Source organism: Argopecten irradians, chromosome 1 (assembly GCF_041381155.1).
Source record: "Argopecten irradians isolate NY chromosome 1, Ai_NY, whole genome shotgun sequence".
NCBI classification, from domain to species: Eukaryota; Metazoa; Mollusca; class Bivalvia; order Pectinida; family Pectinidae; genus Argopecten; species Argopecten irradians.
The window spans coordinates 66,432,269-66,452,176 of record NC_091134.1 but is presented as its reverse complement, the minus strand read 5'-3'; the positions used below and the strand labels follow the sequence as shown (position 1 = coordinate 66,452,176).

General features: G+C 33.1%; 1 protein-coding gene across 1 annotated transcript in view; it reads left to right on the top strand.

The window, feature by feature from the left end:
* LOC138309128 (probable serine/threonine-protein kinase kinX) overlaps window positions 1–19,908 on the top strand; it is a 57,136-nt gene that overhangs the window by 19,741 nt on the left and 17,487 nt on the right. The window lies entirely within an intron of this gene.

Genomic DNA, 19,908 nt, shown 5'->3' with positions numbered 1-19,908 from the left:
AACCATGAAGGATTAACACATGTACCTTACAATAAATCAAGCATTGGTAGATGTTTTTAACCATGAAGGATTAACACATGTACCTTACAATAAATCAAGCATTGGTAGATGTTTTTAACCATGAAGGATTAACACATGTACCTAACAATAAATCAAGCATTGGTAGATGTTTTTAACCATGAAGGGTTAACACATGTACCTAACAATAAATCAAGCATTGGTAGATGTTTTTAACCATGAAGGGTTAACACATGTACCTAACAATAAATCAAGCATTGGTAGATGTTTTTAACTATGAAGGATTAACACATGTACCTAACAATAAATCAAGCATTGGTAGATGTTTTTAACCATGAAGGATTAACACATGTACCTTAACAATAAATCAAGCATTGGTAGATGTTTTTAACCATGAAGGATTAACACATGTACCTTACAATAAATCAAGCATTGGTAGATGTTTTTAACCATGAAGGATTAACACATGTACCTTACAATAAATCAAGCATTGGTAGATGTTTTTAACCATGAAGGATTAACACATGTACCTTACAATAAATCAAGCATTGGTAGATGTTTTTAACCATGAAGGATTAACACATGTACCTTACAATAAATCAAGCATTGGTAGATGTTTTTAACCATGAAGGATTAACACATGTACCTTACAATAAATCAAGCATTTGGTAGATGTTTTTAACCATGAGGGATTAACACATGTACCTAACAATAAATCAAGCATTGGTAGATGTTTTTTAACCATGAAGGATTAACACATGTACCTAACAATAAATCAAGCATTGGTAGATGTTTTTAACCATGAAGGATTAACACATGTACCTTACAATAAATCAAGCATTGGTAGATGTTTTTAACCATGAAGGATTAACACATGTACCTTACAATAAATCAAGCATTGGTAGATGTTTTTAACCATGAAGGATTAACACATGTACCTTACAATAAATCAAGCATTGGTAGATGTTTTTAACCATGAAGGATTAACACATGTACCTTACAATAAATCAAGCATTGGTAGATGTTTTAACCATGAAGGATTAACACATGTACCTTACAATAAATCAAGCATTGGTAGATGTTTTTAACCATGAAGGATTAACACATGTACCTTACAATAAATCAAGCATTGGTAGATGTTTTTAACCATGAAGGATTAACACATGTACCTTACAATAAATCAAGCATTGGTAGATGTTTTTAACCATGAAGGATTAACACATGTACCTTACAATAAATCAAGCATTGGTAGATGTTTTTAACCATGAAGGATTAACACATGTACCTTACAATAAATCAAGCATTGGTAGATGTTTTTAACCATGAAGGATTAACACATGTACCTTACAATAAATCAAGCATTGGTAGATGTTTTTAACCATGAAGGATTAACAAATGTACCTAACAATAAATCAAGCACTGTAACACTTAGCCAGAGAGAGACTAAGCTTAGCAACAAATTATTGACAGTAAGGTTTAATGCCTGTTATGGGTATTTACTGGGGAGGATTAGTACCCAGAGGTATATATTAAGCCTTATTTCACGCCTGGTGTTGTATCAGTGATGATGGACCATGTCATTAGCAGTCTGCAGCCTCAGTACCTATAGTATTGGACAAACTTGTGACAGATAGCTCTGTCACACTGTAGGTATAGTATTGGACAGTCTCGTGACAGATAGCTATGTCACACTCTGTCTCCTCAAACCATAAACATTAACCTAAGTGGCACCCTCTAGTTGGGTCAGTCGTCATGGTAACAGAATTGTCATGATACCTCCTGGGATGGCACCAGCCTTGGATTGCTATAAAACATTCATGTTTTGCTATGAAGAGGTTTGTGTATCACTGACCTAAGCCTGCTCCGTGTGACAATACTGCTGTCATGTTTGTTGGGTAGTGTGTGCGTGTGACAATATTGCTGTCAGGTTTGTTGGTTAGTGTGTGCGTACACCATTGCGGAACAGTTCCCCTGTAAGAGTGCTGCAGGAGCACCAGGACACAAGTACTATACACCTGTTGGTGGAAACCCCACACACCAATGTGGTACCAACGGGGGCTATATCTAACATTCATTGGATAGACAAGGCACCACACATGGTCCCTTCACTGGATAGACAAGGCACCACATGTGGTCCCTTCTATCTGACACTCATCATGTAAAAGTGGATTTATCACCAATAGTCCCATCAATATGATAAAGTGTTAAACCTGCAAAATGGTGCAACGGGAACTGACTATACACAGTACAGGTGAGTAGATTTGGTGCAGTACATATTGTCTGTTACATTGCTAGTATATGGTAATGTACAGTATTGTTTATTATCATAATATTATCATAATAGTGTCATAAAATACTTTTCATGTAGGGGCATAAAAAAATGTTTCCATAGTGGTATATAGTATTGTTTACATTGTGGTATATAGTATCATATAGTATTGTTTACATTGTGGTATATAGTATTGTTTACATTGTGGTATATAGTATCATATAGTATTGTTTACATTGTGGTATACTGTATTGTTTACTTAGTGGTATATAGTATTGTTTACATAGTGGTATATAGTATTGTTAACATTGTGGTATATATTATTGTTTACATAGTGGTATATGGTATTGCTAACATAGTGGTATACTGTATTGTTTACATAGTGGTATATGGTATTGTTAACATAGTGGTATACTGTATTGTTTACATAGTGGTATATGGTATTGTTTACATAGTGGTATACGGTATTGTTTACAAAGTGGTATATTGTATTGTTTACATAGTGGTATACAGTATTGTTTACATAGTGGTACCTGTATTGTTTACATTGTGGTATACTGTATTGTTTACCTAGTGTTAAACTGTATTGTTTACATTGTGGTATACTGTATTGTTTACATAGTGGTATACTGTATTGTTTACCTAGTGTTGTACTGTATTGTTTACATTGTGGTATACTGTATTGTTTACATTGTGGTATACTGTATTGTTTATATAGTGATATATAGTATGGCTAACATAGTGGTATACTGTATTGTTTACATAGTGGTATACTGTATTGTTTACATTGTGGTATACTGTATTGTTTACATAGTGGTATACTGTATTGTTTACATAGTGGTACCTGTATTGTTTACATAGTGGTATACTGTATTGTTTACATAGTGGTATACTGTATTGTTTACATGGTGGTATACTGTATTGTTTACATTGTGGTATACTGTATTGTTTACATAATGGTATATGGTATTGTTTACATAGTGGTATATGATATTGTTTACATAGTGGTATACTGTATTGTTTACATGGTGGTATACTGTATTGTTTACATGGTGGTATACTGTATTGTTAACATAGTGGTATACTGTATTGTTTACATGGTGGTATACTGTATTGTTTACATAGTGGTATACTGTATTGTTAACATAGTGGTATACTGTATTGTTTACATGGTGGTATATTGTATTGTTTACATAGTGGTATACAGTATTGTTTACATAGTGGTATACTGTATTGTTTACATAGTGGTATACTGTATTGTTAACATAGTGGTATACTGTATTGTTTACATAGTGGTATACTGTATTGTTTACATGGTGGTATACTGTATTGTTTACATGGTGGTATACTGTATTGTTTACATAGTGGTATACTGTATTGTTTACATGGTGGTATATTGTATTGTTTACATAGTGGTATACTGTATTGTTTACATGGTGGTATATTGTATTGTTTACATAGTGGTATACTGTATTGTTAACATAGTGGTATACTGTATTGTTTACATGGTGGTATACTGTATTGTTTACATAGTGGTATACTGTATTGTTTACATAGTGGTATACTGTATTGTTTACATAGTGGTATACTGTATTGTTTACATAGTGGTATACTGTATTGTTTACATGGTGGTATATTGTATTGTTTACATAATGGTATATGGTATTGTTTACATAGTGGTATATGATATTGTTTACATAATGGTATATGATTTTGTTAACATAGTGGTATATAGTATTTTCGACATAGTGGTATACTGTATTGTTTACATAGTGGTATACTGTATTGTTTACATAGTGGTATATGGTATTGTTTACATAGTGGTATATGATCTTGTTTACATAGTGGTATACTGTATTGTTAACATAGTGGTATATGATATTGTTAACATAGTGGTATATGATATTGTTTACATTGTGGTACACTGTATTGTTTACATAGTGGTATACTGTATTGTTTACATAGTGGTATACTGTATTGTTTACATAGTGGTATACTGTATTGTTTACATAGTGGTATACTGTATTGTTTACATGGTGGTATACTGTATTGTTTACATAGTGGTATACTGTATTGTTTACATAGTGGTATACTCTTGTATTGTTTACATAGTGGTATACTGTATTGTTTACATAGTGGTATATGTATTGTTTACATAGTGGTATACTGTATTGTTTACATAGTGGTATACTGTATTGTTTACATGGTGGTATACTGTATTGTTTACATAGTGGTATACTGTATTGTTAACATAGTGGTACCTGTATTGTTTACATAGTGGTAGATGATATTGTTAACATAGTGGTATATGATATTGTTTACATTGTGGTACACTGTATTGTTTACATAATGGTATGCTGCATTGTTTACATAGTGGTATATGATATTGTTAATATAGTGGTATTCTGTATTGTTTACATAGTGGTATACTGTATTGTTTACATGGTGGTATACTGTATTGTTTACATAGTGGTATACTGATATTGTTAATATTGTGGTATTCTGTATTGTTTACATAGTGGTATACTGTATTGTTTACATGGTGGTATACTGTATTGTTTACATAGTGGTATACTGTATTGTTTACATTGTGGTATATAGTATATTTGTAGCCCACCATCATCAGATGGAGGGCTATTCAAATCGCTTTTCATCCGTGGTCCGTCTTCCGTCCTTCCGTCTGTCCGTTCTTCCGTCCTTTGACAATTCTTGTTACTGCTATTTCTCTGAAAGGACTGAAGGGATGTTTCTCAAATTTCACATGTAGGTTCGCCAAGGGGTCTGGTTGTGCAAATTGCATTTTGGTACCAATCGGTCAACAAAATGGCCGCCAGGCAGCCATCTTGGATTTTGACAATTAAAGTTTGTTACCGCTATTTCTCAGAAAGTGCTGAAGGGATTCTTCTCAAATTTCACATGTAGGTTCCTCTAGGGCCCTAGTTGTGCATATTGCATTTTGGGACCATTCGGTCAACAAGATGGCCGATAGGCCGCCATCTTGGATTTTGACAAGTAAAGTTTGTTACCGCTATTTCTCGGAAAGTGCTGCAGAGATTCTTCTCAAATTTCACATGTAGGTTCCCCTTGAACCTAACTTGTGCATATTGCATTTTGGGACCAATCGGTCAACAAGATGGCCAACAGGCCGCCATTTTGGATTTTGACAATTAAAGTTTGTTACCGCTATTTCTCGGAAAGTGCTGCAGAGATTCTTCTCAAATTTCACTTATTGGCTCCCCTAGAGCCCTAGTTGTGCATATTGTATTTTGGGACTGATCGATACCCCTATTTCTCAAAAAGTACTGAAGGGATCTGTCTAAAGATGGCTGACAGGATGCCATCTTGGATTTTGATAGTTAAAGTTTGTTACCACTATTACTCAGAAAGTACGGAAGGAATCTCTCTCAGATGTCACATGTAGGTTCCCCTAGGGGTCTAGTTGTGCATATTGCGTTTTGGCACTGATCGATCAACAAGATGGCCGACAGTATGCAGGCCGCAATCTTGAATTTTGATAGTTGAAACTTAGTTTAAAATTGTTACCATTTTTTCTCAGAAAAGTTCTGAAATGATCTGCTAAAATTTTATATGTTAGTTCCCCTAGGACCTTAGTTGTGCATATTGCATATTCAGATCGGTCAAAACGATGGCCGACAGGTAGCCATCTTGTTTTTTGATAATTGAAGTTTGTTACTGTTATATATCTCAGAAAGTACCCAAAGGATCTTTCTCAAATTTCATATGTAGTAATTTGTAGTAAAAGTTTGAAAAGCAGAGAAAAGATCCCTCTTTCCGTTGTCAGACATAGATCATTCTTGGTGGGCACCAAGATCCCTCTGGGATCTCTTGTATATAATTATGTTGAAACAGGTGTCACATAGTGTCTGTAGATAAATGTGTCACACATTTGTCTGTAAATACAGGTGTCACACATATATCTGTAGATACAGGTGTCACATATGTGTGTAGATACATTTGTCACATATATGTGCAGATACATGTGTCACATATTGTCTGTATATACAAGTGTCACACATTTGTTTAAAGATACAGGTGTCACACATTTGTCTGAAGATACAGGTGCCACACATTTGTCTAAAGATACAGGTGTCACACATTTGTCTGAAGATACAGTGGTTACACATTTGTCGAAAGATACAGGTGTAGCGCATTTGTCTGAAGATACAGGTGTCACACATTTGTCTGAAGATACAGTGGTCACACATTTGTCGAAAGATACAGGTGTCGCACATTTGTCTAAAGATACAGGTGTCACACAATTGTCTCAAGATACAGGTGTCACACATTTGTCTAATGATACAGATGTCACACATTTGTCTGAAGATACAGGTGTCACACATTTGTCTGAAGATACAGATGTCACACATTTGTCTAAAGATACAGGTATCACATATTTGTCTAAAAATACAGATGTCACACATTTGTCTAAAGATACAGGTGAAACATACAGGTGTCACACATTTGTTTAAAGATACAGGTATCACATATTGTCTGTAGATACAGATGTCACACATTTTTCTAAAGATACAGGTATCACATATTTGTCTGTAGATACAGATGTCACACATTTGTCTGAATAACAGGTGTCACACATTTGGGTGTAGATACAGGTGTCACACATTTGTCTGAAGATACAGTGGTCACACATTTGTCTGAAGATACAGTGGTCACACATTTGTCGAAAGATACAGGTGTAGCACATTTGTCTGAAGATACAGGTGCCACACATTTGTCTAAAGATACAGGTGTCACACATTTGTCTGAAGATACAGGTGTCACACATTTGTCTGAAGATACAGTGGTCACACATTTGTCTAAAGATACAGGTGTCGCACATTTGTCTAAAGATACAGGGCTCACACATTTGTCTGAAGATACAGGTGTCACACATTTGTCTAAAGATACAGGTGTCACACATTTGTCTAAAGATACAGGGCTCACACATTTGTCTGAAGATACAGATGTCACACATTTGTCTAAAGATACAGGTATCACATATTTGTCTGTAGATACAGATGTCACACATTTGTCTAAAGATACAGGTGAAAGATACAGGTGTCACACATTTGTTTAAAGATACAGTTTTCACATATTGTCTGTAGATACAGATGTCACACATTTGTCTAAAGATACAGGTATCACAAATTTGTCTGTAGATACAGATGTCACACATTTGTCTAAAGATACAGATGTCACACATTTTCTTTGCCTGAAATACAGGTGTAATTTAATTGTCTTTAGATACCTCAGCTGTTTCTCTATACTGTATAGGTACCACAGCTGACCTAGTTCCTTGTTCACAGTATATCGATAGGTCTGTTTAATAATTAACAATGTCAGTGATCATCAGAATTTCATTATTTTGTTAGAGTCCTTGAAAAAGCTCATCAATGAAATTAGATATGCTCACAAATATTTCTGTATCCCAAATTCTCTTTCATCTGAGGTTTTACGCATACGAGCGTGATTTCACTGTTGTATTTAATATTGATTCAGGAGGCTACATGCTACCCAATGTTGATTTTCCTGAAGCTATTTTTTAAATCAGCATACTCAAACAATGAAGCCTTTAAAAGGTTTTTTCAAAATAATCTAATTGCATACATGTAGATATTGACGCGTAAAAAATGAAATGTCGCTTCAGTGATGATGATGATTAAACTAACACAAACTACTGGAGGCTTTCATACACTGGATATTGAGCTACTGTATCTGTAGTTCTAGGGAAAAACGTCAACCCCGCGGTACCATCTTTCATTAGTAGATAATAAAGATATATTCAGCAGAAAGATGAAAAAGATGAAGCTATAATTAACAGTGATGATGAGAAAATTCACACAAAGGTTTATCAATGTTTTTATTTTTGCAAACAGGAGACAAAAAAATGGTTAATCATCAATTTATAAAAGGTTTTAGTGACCACCCTGGAAAATTATCATCAGTTACACTGCAGAGTATGAAATGGCTGAAACAATGAACTTATCTTACACCATAAACGTTTTTTATCATACTTTAACATACAGAATTTATGATATAATATACTCTACTCTCAGTAGACAAATCCATCAATCAAATCTAATCTAATACTGAAAACAATGGATCCAATATGATTTATTTGTAACCACTCTGTCCTCCACACGCTGTGATGACTCGGATGTCCATAATAGGCTTGGAATAATTTTACATTAAATCTATATTATAATGATTTATGGCCTAAAGAATAAAAACCTATCATATCTAACCTTATTTGATATAATCTATAGTAAACTGAATTAGGATAGGGTCAGTGGAGCAGTTCAGGTAATTTGTCTTGACATTCATCAATAGATCTATCAATTTTTCAGGGAGACATGTTCTTAGATATAAATGTAAATGTCTTAGAAGTAGGTTATCAAATGTCCTATTTTCTTCAAACAACTAGGCACACTATTTTGTCTCGCATCAGTTTGGTTGTCAGTAAGGCAATTGTCAAATACACTATGATATAAGTTGTATAATGTCAGTAGTGTGTACAACTGGAGTTGTCTTATTACAGGAGTTGTATGATAAGATCAGTGGTGTATACAACTAGAGTTGTCTTATTACAGCAGTTGTATGGTAGGATTAGTAGTGTGTACAACTGGAGTTGTCTTATTACAGGAGTTGTATGATAAGATCAGTAGTGTGCACAACTGTATTGTCTTATTACAGGAGTTGTATTATAAGATCAGTAGTGTGTACAACTAGAGTTGTCTTATTACAGCATGTATGGTAAGATCAGTAATATGTACAACTGGAGTTGTCTTATTACAGGAGTTGTATGATAAGATCAGTAGTGTGTACAACTAGAGTTGTCTTATTACAGCATGTATGGTAAGATCAGTAATATGTACAACTGGAGTTGTCTTATTACAGGAGTTGTATGATAAGATCAGTAGTGTGTACAACTGGAGTTGTCTTATTACAGCAGTTGTATGGTAGGATCAGTAGTGTGTACAACTGGAGTTGTCTTATTACAGGAGTTGTATGATAAGATCAGTAGTGTGTACAACTGGAGTTGTCTTATTACAGGAGTTGTATGATAAGATCAGTAGTGTGTACAACTGGATTTGTCTTATTACAGGAGTTGTATGGTAAGATCAGTAGTATGTACAACTGGAGTTGTCTTATTACAGGAGTTGTATGATAAGATCAGTAGTGTGTACAACTAGAGTTGTCTTATTACAGGAGTTGTATGGTAAGATCAGTAGTGTGTACAAGTGGAGTTGTCTTATTACAGCAGTTGTATGATAAGATCAGTAGTGTGTACAACTGGAGTTGTCTTATTACAGCAGTTGTATGATAAGATCAGTAGTGTGTACAACTGGAGTTGTCTTATTACAGGAGTTGTATGATAAGATCAGTAGTGTGTACAACTGGATTTTTCTTATTACAGGAGTTGTATTAGATCAGTAGTGCGTACAACTGGATTTGTCTTATTACAGGAGTTGTATGGTAAGATCAGTAGTGTGTACAAGTGGAGTTGTCTTATTACAGGATTGTATGATAAGATCAGTAGTGTGTACAAGTGGAGTTGTCTTATTACAGCAGTTGTATACAGATGTATGATCAGATCAGTAGTGTGTACAACTGGATTTGTCTTATTACAGCAATTGTATGATAAAGTCAGTAGTGTGTACAACTGGAGTTGTCTTATTACAGGAGTTGTATGATAAGATCAGTAGAGTGCACAACTGTATTGTCTTATTACAAGAGTCGTATGATAAGATCAGTAGTGTGTACAACTGGATTTATCTTATTACAAGAGTTGTATGATAAGATCAGTAGTGTGCACAACTGTATTGTCTTATTACAAGAGTTGTATGATAAGATCAGTAGTGTGTACAACTGGATTTATCTTATTACAAGAGTTGTATGATAAGATCAGTAGTGTGTACAACTGGAGTTGTCTTAGTGATAGTGTCACAACTGTATTGTCTTATTACAAGAGTTGTATGATAAGATCAATAGTGTGTACAACTGGAGTTGTCTTATTACAAGAGTTGTATGATAAGATCTGTAGTGTGTACAACTAGAGTTGTCTTATTACAGGAGTTGTATGATAATATATCAGTAGTGTGTACAACTGGAGTTGTCTTATTACAGGAGTTGTATGATAAGATCAGTAGTGTGTACAACTGGAGTTGTCTTATTACAAGAGTTGTATGATAAGATCAGTAGTGTGTACAACTAGAGTTGTCTTATTACAGGAGTTGTATGATAATATATCAGTAGTGTGTACAACTGGAGTTGTCTTATTACAGGAGTTGTATGATAAGATCAGTAGTGTGTACAACTGGAGTTGTCTTATTACAGGAGTTGTATGATAAGATCAGTAGTGTGTACAACTGGAGTTGTCTTATTACAGGAGTTGTATGATAAGATCAGTAGTGTGTACAACTGGAGTTGTCTTATTACAAGAGTTGTATGATAAGATCAGTAGTGTGTACAACTGGGGTTTTCTTATTACAGGAGTTGTATGATAAGATCAGTAGTGTTTACAACTGGGGTTGTCTTATTACAGGAGTTGTATGATAAGATCAGTAGTGTGTACAACTGGAGTTGTCTTATTACAAGAGTTGTATGATAAGATCAGTAGTGTGTACAACTGGATTTGTCTTATTACAGCAATTGTATGATAATGCCAGTAGTGTGTATAACTGGAGTTGTCTTATTACAAGAGTTGTATGATAAGATCAGTAGTGTGTTCAACTTGATTTGTCTTATTACAGGAGTTGTATGATAAGATCAGTAGTGTGTACAACTGGAGTTGTCCTATACAAGAGTTGTATGATAATATATCAGTAGTGTGTACAACTGGATTTGTCTTATTACAGCAATTATATGATAAAATCAGTAGTGTGTACAACTTGAGTTGTCTTATTACAAGAGTTGTATGATAAGATCGGTAGCCTAGTGTGTACAACTGGAGTTGTCTTCTTGCAGCAATTGTATAAGATCAATATTCGTACATTTGATACCTTTTAACAGTCATATAGTTAACCCAAGACAAAACTTGGGTGTCTGTGAGTGATTCTCTACTCTATCACCTTGTACAGCTTAGTAGGTTAGTGGCTATTTGTCAATATCAACTGATTCCAGTTTGTCTGCTATTTACCACTAATTATCACGGGAATGAGGAATTATAATCACGCTCTTTTGAACTCCTTTCTACCAGAAAAAAATTCCACTTCAATCAGATTCACTGTTGTGTTGCGTTAACAAGCTCATTATCAATTTCTTAACATCTCATATTTTTTGTGCAATTAATTTAAATTGAAGGTTTATGTATAAAGTGACTGTATTGCATTTGAAAAAGTAATACATCAGAATAGCATCCTAAGGTGAAGTGGATGAATAAACTAGTCAATTGTAGGTTCATGCTGGCTGGCTTAGCTCCTGGAGGTATGGCAACAAATGTATCTTAAACATAATATGCACAGTATTACTGAAACACTGTGTACAAAGACATACAATAATGAGGGATTATTTTTCTGCATTTTTTTTTCTGAATGCCAGGCTTTGTGTACACATACAATAATGAAGGATTATTTTTCTGAATGTCAGGCTTTGTGTACACATACAATAATGATGGATTATTTGTCTAAATGCCAGGCATTGTGTCCACATACAATAATGAAGGATTATTTTTCTGAATGTCAGGTTTTGTGTACACATACAATAATGATGGATTATTTTTCTGAATGTCAGGTTTTGTGTACAGAGACATACAATAATGAGGGATTATTTTTCTGAATGTCAGGCTTTGTGTACACATACAATAATGAAGGATTATTTTTCTGACTGTCAGGCTTTGTGTACACGTACAATAATGAAGGATTATTTTTCTAAATGTCAGGTTTTGTGTACACATACAATAATGAAGGATTATTTTTCTGACTGCCAGGTTTTGTGTACACATACAATAATGAAGGATTATTTTTCTGACTGTCAGGCTTTGTGTACACGTACAATAATGAAGGATTATTTTTCTAAATGCCAGGCTTTGTGTACACATACAATAATGAAGGATTATTTTTCTGAATGTCAGGCTTTGTGTACACATACAATAATGAAGGATTATTTTTCTGACTGTCAGGCTTTGTGTACACATACAATAATGATGGATTATTTTTCTGAATGTCAGGTTTTGTGTACACATACAATAATGAAGGATTATTTTTCTGAATGTCAGGCTTTGTGTACACATACAATAATGATGGATTATTTTTCTGAATGTCAGGTTTTGTGTACACATACAATGATGAAGGATTATTTTTCTGAATGTCAGGCTTTGTGTACACATACAATAATGATGGATTATTTTTCTGACTGTCAGGCTTTGTGTACACATACAATAATGAAGGATTATTTTTCTGACTGTCAGGTTTTGTGTACACATACAATAATGAGGAATTATTTTTCTGACTGTCAGGTTTTGTGTACACATACAATAATGAAGGATTATTTTTCTGAATGTCAGGCTTTGTGTACACATACAATAATGAAGGATTATTTTTCTGAATACCAGGCTTTGTGTACACATACAATAATGATGGATTATTTTTCTGACTGTCAGGTTTTGTGTACACATACAATAATGATGGATTATTTTTCTGAATACCAGGCTTTGTGTACACATACAATAATGATGGATTATTTTTCTGACTGTCAGGTTTTGTATACACATACAATAATGATGGATTATTTTTCTGAATACCAGGCTTTGTGTACACATACAATAATGAAGGATTATTTTTCTGAATGTCAGGCTTTGTGTCCACATACAATAATGATAGATTATTTTTCTGACTGTCAGGCTTTGTGTACACATACAATAATGAAGGATTATTTTTCTGAATGTCAGGCTTTGTGTACACATACAATAATGATGGATTATTTTTCTGAATGTCAGGCTTTGTGTACACATACAATAATGAAGGATTATTTTTCTGAATGTCAGGCTTTGTGTACACATACAATAATGAAGGATTATTTTTTCTGAATGTCAGGCTTTGTGTACACATACAATAATGAAGGATTATTTTTCTGAATGTCAGGCTTTGTGTACACATACAATAATGAAGGATTATTTTTCTGAATGTCAGGTTTTGTGTACACATACAATAATGAAGGATTATTTTTCTGAATGTCAGGCTTTGTGTACACATACAATAATGAAGGATTATTTTTCTGAATGTCAGGCTTTGTGTACACATACAATAATGATGGATTATTTTTCTGAATGTCAGGCTTTGTGTACACATACAATAATGAAGGATTATTTTTCTGAATGTCAGGCTTTGTGTACACATACAATAATGAAGGATTATTTTTCTGACTGTCAGGTTTTGTGTACACATACAATAATGAAGGATTATTTTTCTGAATGTCAGGCTTTGTGTACACATACAATAATGATGGATTATTTTTCTGAATGTCAGGCTTTGTGTACACATACAATAATGAAGGATTATTTTTCTGAATGTCAGGCTTTGTGTACACATACAATAATGAAGGATTATTTTTCTGAATGTCAGGCTTTGTGTACACATACAATAATGAAGGATTATTTTTCTGAATGTCAGGCTTTGTGTCCACATACAATAATGAAGGATTATTTTTTCTGAATGTCAGGCTTTGTGTACACATACAATAATGAAGGATTATTTTTCTGAATGTCAGGCTTTGTGTACACATACAATAATGAAGGATTATTTTTCTGAATGTCAGGCTTTGTGTACACATACAATAATGAAGGATTATTTTTCTGAATGTCAGGTTTTGTGTACACATACAATAATGAAGGATTATTTTTCTGAATGTCAGGCTTTGTGTCCACATACAATAATGAAGGATTATTTTTCTGAATGTCAGGCTTTGTGTACACATACAATAATGAAGGATTATTTTTCTGAATGTCAGGCTTTGTGTACACATACAATAATGAAGGATTATTTTTCTGAATGTCAGGCTTTTGTGTACACATACAATAATGAAGGATTATTTTTCTGAATGTCAGGCTTTGTGTACACATACAATAATGAGGAATTATTTTTCTGAATGTCAGGCTTTGTGTACACATACAATAATGAAGGATTATTTTTCTGAATGTCAGGCTTTGTGTACACATACAATAATGAAGGATTATTTTTCTGAATGTCAGGCTTTGTGTACACATACAATAATGATGGATTATTTTTCTGAATGTCAGGTTTTGTGTACAGAGACATACAATAATGAGGGATTATTTTTCTGAATGTCAGGCTTTGTGTACACATACAATAATGAAGGATTATTTTTCTGAATGTCAGGCTTTGTGTACACATACAATAATGAAGGATTATTTTTCTGAATGTCAGGCTTTGTGTACACATACAATAATGAAGGATTATTTTTCTGAATGTCAGGCTTTGTGTACACATACAATAATGAAGGATTATTTTTCTGAATGTCAGGCTTTGTGTACACATACAATAATGAAGGATTATTTTTCTGAATGTCAGGTTTGTGTACACATACAATAATGAACTGACAGGTTTGTGTACACATACAATAATGAAGGATTATTTTTCTGAATGTCAGGCTTTGTGTACACATACAATAATGAAGGATTATTTTTCTGAATGTCAGGCTTTGTGTACACATACAATAATGAAGGATTATTTTTCTGAATGTCAGGTTTTGTGTACACATACAATAATGAAGGATTATTTTTCTGACTGTCAGGCTTTGTGTACACATACAATAATGAAGGATTATTTTTCTGAATGTCAGGCTTTGTGTACACATACAATAATGAAGGATTATTTTTCTGAATGTCAGGCTTTGTGTACACATACAATAATGAAGGATTATTTTTTCTGAATGCCAGGTTTTGTGTACACATACAATAATGAAGGATTATTTTTCTGAATGTCAGGCTTTGTGTACACATACAATAATGATGGATTATTTTTCTGAATGTCAGGTTTTGTGTACAGAGACATACAATAATGAGGGATTATTTTTCTGAATGTCAGGCTTTGTGTACACATACAATAATGAAGGATTATTTTTCTGAATGTCAGGCTTTGTGTACACATACAATAATGAAGGATTATTTTTCTGAATGTCAGGCTTTGTGTACACATACAATAATGAAGGATTATTTTTCTGAATGTCAGGCTTTGTGTACACATACAATAATGAGGAATTATTTTTCTGAATGTCAGGCTTTGTGTACAGAGACACACAATAATGAGGAATTATTTTTCTGAATGTCAGGCTTTGTGTACACATACAATAATGAAGGATTATTTTTCTGAATGTCAGGCTTTGTGTACACATACAATAATGAAGGATTATTTTTCTGAATGTCAGGCTTTGTGTACACATACAATAATGAAGGATTATTTTTCTGAATGTCAGGCTTTGTGTACACATACAATAATGAAGGATTATTTTTCTGAATGTCAGGCTTTGTGTACACATACAATAATGAAGGATTATTTTTCTGAATGTCAGGCTTTGTGTACACATACAATAATGAAGGATTATTTTTCTGAATGTCAGGCTTTGTGTACACATACAATAATGAAGGATTATTTTTCTGAATGTCAGGCTTTGTGTACACATACAATAATGAAGGATTATTTTTCTGAATGTCAGGCTTTGTGTACACATACAATAATGAAGGATTATTTTTCTGAATGTCAGGCTTTGTGTACACATACAATAATGAAGGATTATTTTTCTGAATGTCAGGTTTTGTGTACACATACAATAATGAAGGATTATTTTTCTGAATGTCAGGTTTTGTGTACACATACAATAATGAAGGATTATTTTTCTGAATGTCAGGTTTTGTGTACACATACAATAATGAAGGATTATTTTTCTGAATGTCAGGCTTTGTGTACACATACAATAATGAAGGATTATTTTTCTGAATGTCAGGCTTTGTGTACACATACAATAATGAAGGATTATTTTTCTGAATGTCAGGCTTTGTGTACACATACAATAATGAAGGATTATTTTTCTGACTGTCAGGCTTTGTGTACACATACAATAATGAAGGATTATTTTTCTGAATGTCAGGCTTTGTGTACACATACAATAATGAAGGATTATTTTTCTGACTGTCAGGTTTTGTGTACACATACAATAATGAAGGATTATTTTTCTGAATGTCAGGTTTGTGTACACATACAATAATGAAGGATTATTTTTCTGAATGTCAGGCTTTGTGTACACATACAATAATGATGGATTATTTTTCTGAATGTCAGGCTTTGTGTACACATACAATAATGAAGGATTATTTTTCTGAATGTCAGGTTTTGTGTACACATACAATAATGATGGATTATTTTTCTGAATGTCAGGCTTTGTGTACACATACAATAATGAAGGATTATTTTTCTGAATGTCAGGCTTTGTGTACACATACAATAATGAAGGATTATTTTTCTGAATGTCAGGCTTTGTGTACACATACAATAATGAAGGATTATTTTTCTGAATGTCAGGCTTTGTGTACACATACAATAATGAAGGATTATTTTTCTGAATGTCAGGCTTTGTGTACACATACAATAATGAAGGATTATTTTTCTGAATGTCAGGCTTTGTGTACACATACAATAATGAAGGATTATTTTTCTGAATGTCAGGCTTTGTGTACACATACAATAATGAAGGATTATTTTTTCTGAATGTCAGGCTTTGTGTACACATACAATAATGAAGGATTATTTTTCTGAATGTCAGGCTTTGTGTACACATACAATAATGAAGGATTATTTTTCTGAATGTCAGGCTTTGTGTACACATACAATAATGAAGGATTATTTTTCTGAATGTCAGGCTTTGTGTACACATACAATAATGAAGGATTATTTTTCTGAATGTCAGGTTTTGTGTACACATACAATAATGAAGGATTATTTTTCTGAATGTCAGGCTTTGTGTACACATACAATAATGAAGGATTATTTTTCTGAATGTCAGGCTTTGTGTACACATACAATAATGAAGGATTATTTTTTCTGAATGTCAGGCTTTGTGTACACATACAATAATGAAGGATTTTTTTTCTGAATGTCAGGCTTTGTGTACACATACAATAATGAAGGATTATTTTTCTGAATGTCAGGCTTTGTGTACACATACAATAATGAAGGATTATTTTTTCTGAATGTCAGGCTTTGTGTACACATACAATAATGATGGATTATTTTTCCTGAATGTCAGGCTTTGTGTACACATACAATAATGATGGATTATTTTTCTGAATGTCAGGCTTTGTGTACACATACAATAATGAAGGATTATTTTTCTGAATGTCAGGCTTTGTGTCCACATACAATAATGAAGGATTATTTTTTCTGAATGTCAGGCTTTGTGTACACATACAATAATGAAGGATTATTTTTCTGAATGTCAGGCTTTGTGTACACATACAATAATGAAGGATTATTTTTCTGAATGTCAGGCTTTGTGTACACATACAATAATGAAGGATTATTTTTCTGAATGTCAGGCTTTGTGTACACATACAATAATGAAGGATTATTTTTCTGAATGTCAGGTTTTGTGTACACATACAATAATGAAGGATTATTTTTCTGAATGTCAGGCTTTGTGTACACATACAATAATGAAGGATTATTTTTCTGAATGTCAGGCTTTGTGTACACATACAATAATGAAGGATTATTTTTCTGAATGTCAGGCTTTGTGTACACATACAATAATGAAGGATTATTTTTCTGAATGTCAGGCTTTGTGTACAGAGACATACAATAATGAGGGATTATTTTTCTGAATGTCAGGCTTTGTGTACACATACAATAATGATGGATTATTTTTCTGAATGTCAGGCTTTGTGTACACATACAATAATGAAGGATTATTTTTCTGAATGTCAGGCTTTGTGTACACATACAATAATGATGGATTATTTTTCTGAATGTCAGGCTTTGTGTACACATACAATAATGATGGATTATTTTTCTGAATGTCAGGCTTTGTGTACACATACAATAATGAAGGATTATTTTTCTGAATGTCAGGCTTTGTGTCCACATACAATAATGAAGGATTATTTTTCTGAATGTCAGGCTTTGTGTACACATACAATAATGAAGGATTATTTTTCTGAATGTCAGGCTTTGTGTACACATACAATAATGAAGGATTATTTTTCTGAATGTCAGGCTTTGTGTACACATACAATAATGAAGGATTATTTTTCTGAATGTCAGGCTTTGTGTACACATACAATAATGAAGGATTATTTTTCTGAATGTCAGGCTTTGTGTCCACATACAATAATGAAGGATTATTTTTCTGAATGTCAGGCTTTGTGTACACATACAATAATGAAGGATTATTTTTCTGAATGTCAGGCTTTGTGTCCACATACAATAATGAAGGATTATTTTTCTGAATGTCAGGCTTTGTGTACACATACAATAATGAAGGATTATTTTTTCTGAATGTCAGGCTTTGTGTACACATACAATAATGAAGGATTATTTTTCTGAATGTCAGGCTTTGTGTACACATACAATAATGATGGATTATTTTTCTGAATGTCAGGCTTTGTGTACACATACAATAATGAAGGATTATTTTTCTGAATGTCAGGCTTTGTGTACACATACAATAATGAAGGATTATTTTTCTGAATGTCAGGCTTTGTGTACACATACAATAATGAAGGATTATTTTTCTGAATGTCAGGCTTTGTGTACACATACAATAATGAAGGATTATTTTTCTGAATGTCAGGCTTTGTGTACACATACAATAATGATGGATTATTTTTCTGAATGTCAGGCTTTGTGTCCACATACAATAATGAAGGATTATTTTTCTGAATGTCAGGCTTTGTGTACACATACAATAATGAAGGATTATTTTTCTGAATGTCAGGTTTTGTGTACACATACAATAATGATGGATTATTTTTCTGAATGTCAGGCTTTGTCTACAATACAAATAATGAAGGATTATTTTTCTGAATGTCAGGTTTTGTGTACACATACAATAATGATGGATTATTTTTCTGAATGTCAGGCTTTGTGTACACATACAATAATGAAGGATTTTTTTCTGAATGTCAGGCTTTGTGTACACATACAATAATGAAGGATTATTTTTCTGAATGTCAGGCTTTGTGTCCACATACAATAATGAAGGATTATTTTTCTGAATGTCAGGCTTTGTGTACACATACAATAATGAAGGATTATTTTTCTGAATGTCAGGCTTTGTGTACACATACAATAATGAAGGATTATTTTTCTGAATGTCAGGCTTTGTGTACACATACAATAATGAAGGATTATTTTTCTGAATGTCAGGCTTTGTGTACACATACAATAATGATGGATTATTTTTCTGAATGTCAGGCTTTGTGTACACATACAATAATGAAGGATTATTTTTCTGAATGTCAGGCTTTGTGTACACATACAATAATGAAGGATTATTTTTCTGAATGTCAGGTTTGTGTACACATACAATAATGAAGGATTATTTTTCTGACATCAGGTTTGTGTACACATAAATAATGAAGGATTATTTTTCTG